The sequence below is a fragment of the Malaclemys terrapin genome, chromosome 6 (assembly GCF_027887155.1).
Source record: "Malaclemys terrapin pileata isolate rMalTer1 chromosome 6, rMalTer1.hap1, whole genome shotgun sequence".
Lineage (NCBI taxonomy): Eukaryota > Metazoa > Chordata > Testudines > Emydidae > Malaclemys > Malaclemys terrapin.
In genome coordinates this window covers 84722877-84727434 of record NC_071510.1, presented here as the reverse complement: position 1 = coordinate 84727434, position 4558 = coordinate 84722877, and the positions used below count along the sequence as shown (strand labels likewise).

General features: G+C 43.8%; 1 pseudogene; it reads right to left on the bottom strand.

The window, feature by feature from the left end:
• Positions 1-1206: 1206 nt before the first annotated feature.
• On the bottom strand, positions 1207-3403 carry LOC128838804 (uncharacterized; annotated as a pseudogene).
• Between the last annotated feature and the right edge of the window lie 1155 nt (positions 3404-4558).

Below are 4558 nucleotides of genomic sequence, written 5' to 3'. Positions count from 1 at the left end.
ATTTTACTCGTACAAGTACCATGCATGATGAAAGTTAAAAGAGTATTTGGCCCCAGGTGGATTATATATTTGTAGATTTATCTATAGTCCAGAGGAAAAATTAATACAGGTTCTGACCCTTTAGAAAAAAGTCTACACACACACACACACACACCTATATTTATGATAAATCAGTCTTGGTAGTCCATCGAATCTGATTATGACAAATCTGTGCAGATCATCAGTTGTTGGTCTTATGGTGTGCCCTCTGGTGACTGTACAAGCCAATTCTAGAGGTGCACATTTTGCTGCAGATGGTGCATGGGAAGTTCACGGTCAGTGGATTGTGCGCTGCTGATACTCTGGGACGTCGTTCGCGTGCCTCTTGTAGATGCCGGTCTTCCTCAAAGGCGATGCAGGTATTTCTGACTGTTGCATGCCACTGTGTTCTGTCGCTGGCAGCGTCCTCAAGGTCCCTAGGTTTGATACTGCTGTAGTGCAGATTAGCTTTGATGGTGTCCTTGTAACGTTTCCGTGGACTACCTATATGCCGGATGCCTGGGAGAGCTCACCATACAGAAGCTGGCGGGGGATTCTGTTGGCATCCATGCGGCTGACATGACCGGTCCAACATAGCTGTGACTTCATGATCATCATTTTGATGCTTGTCATCTGAGCGCTCTCGAGGACCTCGAGATTGGGCACTTTGTCTTGCCAGCAGATCTTCATGATGTTGCGGATGCAGCGCGTGTCAAATGCTTTGAGCTGCTTGATGTGACGCCTATATAGTGTCCATGTTTCGCACCCGTACAAAAGAGATGAAAGAACAACAGCTCTGTACACAAGCAGTTTTGTTGACATCCAGATGCTGTGGTGATTTAAAACTTTGACACGCAGACAGCCAAGTGCCTGGCTTGCTTTGGATATTCGTGCATTGATCTCATTATCCAGTGATCCATCACTGGATATGACACTACCCAGATATTTAAAGTTCTCCACTACTTTCAGCTGAGTGCCGTCGATGGAGATACTCGGGACAGAAGCATTTGATGCAGGTGCAGGTTGATGGAGAACTTCTATCTTTCCAAGGCTGATAGTTAGTCCGAAAAGTTGCGAGGCCTCAGCAAACTTGTTGACAATGTGCTGAAGATCATTTTCAGTGTGAGCCATGAGGGCACAGTCGTCAGCAAAGAGTGCCTCAAGAAGGAGTTTCTGCACTGTCTTAGTCTTTGCATTCAGGCGACGGAGGTCAAAAAGTGAACCATCGTGCTGTTATTTCAAGTATATACCTCGGTCCAGATCTTTCAGTGCATGGTTAAGGACACATGCAAAGAACAGGTTAAATAGGACAGGAGCGAGAACACATCCTTGTTTCACGCCGTTGGTGATGTTAAAGGGGGCTGATGTGGCTCCATCAGACAATACTTCACCTGTCATGCTGTCATGAAAAAGTCGTATAATCTGGACAAATTTTCTTGGGCAGCCAAGTCGTGTTAGAATGGTCCAAAGGGCTTCCCTGTTGACGGTATCAAATGCCTTTGTCAGATCTATGAAGACAGCATACAGGTGCATATTCTGTTCAATGCACTTCTCTTGTATTTGTCCGACAGCAAACACCATGTCAACTGTGCTCCAGCCAGGTCAAAAACCACATTGGCTTTCAGGTAGATTTGCCTCGGAAATACTAGCTATTAGGCGGTTCAAGATGATGCGGGAGATGATCTTCCCTCCAACAGAGGGAAGGGATATGCCTCTATAGTTTCCACATTCTGCTTTGCTGCCTTTGTTCTTGAAAAAAGAGACAATAGTAGCATCGCGAAGGTCCTGTGGTATGTTTTCATCCTCCCAGATGTTGATGATCATGCTGTGGAATGCTGCTAGTGCTGCTGGACCTGCTGCTTTATATCTCTCTGCTGGTATCCCATCTTTTCCAGGAGCTTTCCCTGAACTCATCTGGCTAACAGCTTTCTTAATCTCATCTATAGTGGGCGGAAAGTCAAGATCTGTCAGAGCAGGTTGTTGTGGAATTTCATTAAGGACATTATTATTCACGGTTGATGGTCTATTGAGAAGGTTACTAAAGTGTTCTCGCCATCTTTCGTTGATGCCTTCTTTATCTTTAATCAGCATTGTGTCGTCTAAAGAGAGCAATAGGGTGGTCCTTGGTTTAAAGGGTCCATAGACAGTCTTAATAGCACTAAAGAACAGCTTTAAATTGTGGGTCTCAGCATAGTGCTCAATTTCTTTGGCTTTGCTCTCCCACCAGTTGTCTTGTATCTGACGGAGGTCTTTCTGTGTTTTGCTCTGAAGGTACTTGAAATGGTCCCATTTAGAGACTGAGGAGGGGTCATTCTGCCATTCAATAAAGGCTTTTCTCTTTACTTCCAGTGCTGAGCATATTTCTTCTTGGTTCTCATCAAACCAATCCTGATGTGTTCTTTTCTTTGGTCCAAGAGATGTTATTGCTGTGTCAGTCACTATCTGCTTGAACTGGTCCCACTTTTTGGTTACAGTACCGATCAGTTGTCCGTGGGATGTCAGTTTGTCATCAAGACTCTTCTGGAATTTGTTGAAACATTGAGCATCCTTCAGTTTGGCTATATTGAAAGCAGGTCGCACATGCTTAGGACGTTTGTGCCGAGAAGGAACGATGTAGAGTTGAAGAGACGTCCTGACTAATCTGTGATCTGTCCAGCACTCTGCGCCTTGCATTACTCTGGTAATCAGTACGTCTCGGATGTCTCGCCTTCTAACAATGGCATAATCTATCAGATGCCACTGTTTGGACCTAGGGTGCATCCACGTCATTTTGTATTTGTCCGCTTGTCGGAACAGAGTGTTGGTAATGGTCAGGTCATTTTCAGAACAAAGACTCAAAAGAAGTAGTACATTACTGTTCATTTTGCCTACACCATGTGGCCCGATTACTCCTTTCCAGTTCTCGCTGTCAGCCCCGACTCGGGCACTGAAATCTCCAAGTAGGAGTAGTTTATCTGTTACAGGTGTGGCCTTGATCAGTCTGTCGAGATCTTCATAGAATTGTTCCTTTGAGTTGTCAGAGCACGTTAAAGTGGGTGCATATGCACTGATGATGGTGACATGACATTTGGCATTTAGTGGGAAGCGTAGCTTCAGCAATCTTTCATTGCTACCCACTGGAAGGTCTGGGAGTTGATGCATCAATAAGGTTTTTATTGCCAGACCAACTCTATGTATTCTATCCTCTGTCTCAGTCTTACCCTTCCAGAAGAAGGTGTAACCACCTCCTGGTTCACCCAAGAAACCTTCCCCAGGCAATTGAGATCTTGCTCAATCTTTCACTTAAGGCCGCTATATCGATGTTATAATGGACTAGTTCTTGAGCAATGAGGGCTGTCCTTCTCTCAGGTCTTGCAACAGCTTCTCGATCCATGAGGGTACGAACATTTCATACACCAATAGTAAAGAAAAATTTGAGAAAACTTACCATTGGATAAATCAGTAACTTAAACTGAAAAGCAGATACACACTGGCGATAGCTTGATTTGACATGTGTAATGAAATTTGAAGAAGAACTATCGTAATAGCTCACAGTTGCAGTAACATGCTGAAGTGGCACTGATATCCCCATTGTGAAAGGATCAGAAAAGACATTCTCTCTCCCTTGTTACTAACTTCACCCGGTTTCATTGGTTCCTGTCAAGCACAGCACAAACTCTTTTCATTTAACACTTCTTGACTGAATATATACGTGTGAGAGCACAAAATCAAAATAGGAGCACATTTACATTTTTCCAAACACTAGTATTTCTTTCTGATCTCCTACCTAATAATGCATAAATATTGGACAGCTTTGTTTATATTTTCAAAGACCTATTCAATCATTAGCTCATTCATCCACATGAGAGAGCCATTTATGACCCCAATTTCATAGTTCCTAAGGGTTAATTATGAGATTAGCCTCAGACATAGCAAGCCCATGTGAGAGCCAGGTTAGAACTCACGGGCAGTCCCCTGCTTCTCACTCCTTGCTCAAAGAACTTTCTCTTTAAATAAAAATGGACACCCCAGAAAGTCAGTATTTGCCACCCTAGGATAATGCAGTATTTCCTTGTATTTAGAATAGGAAATAATCTCAGTTATTGTGGGGTGGTATTGTTGGTAAGTATTTTAATGGTGACCACTGTACTTCAGCTACCCGCTTTGGCTACATCTACACTACACACCTCTAGCTCGTACTATAGGCATACCCTAGTTTTCATGAACACATGAAATGAGTTAATACTACAGATAAAATAAGGAACTTCCCTTAAACCTTAATCCATAACTCACGCAGCACCCTAGACAATTTTAAAAGGTTATGATGATCTTCAAAATGCTTGTCTGACTTTTCATCCTTGTGTGCCTATGCCAGCATTGGAAGTAAAGGTCCAGAAACAACACAAGAAAGGATGATTTCAAAGGGAGATGCACCTGTGTAAATGCGGGAGGAATCAGGCCCTTGGTGCAGAGGCGGATTAAGGTCTCTTGGGGACCTGGGCTGGAGCAAGTGTGGGGGGGGCCCAGTGCCAGAACCGTGGCCCCACCCCACTCCTTCCAC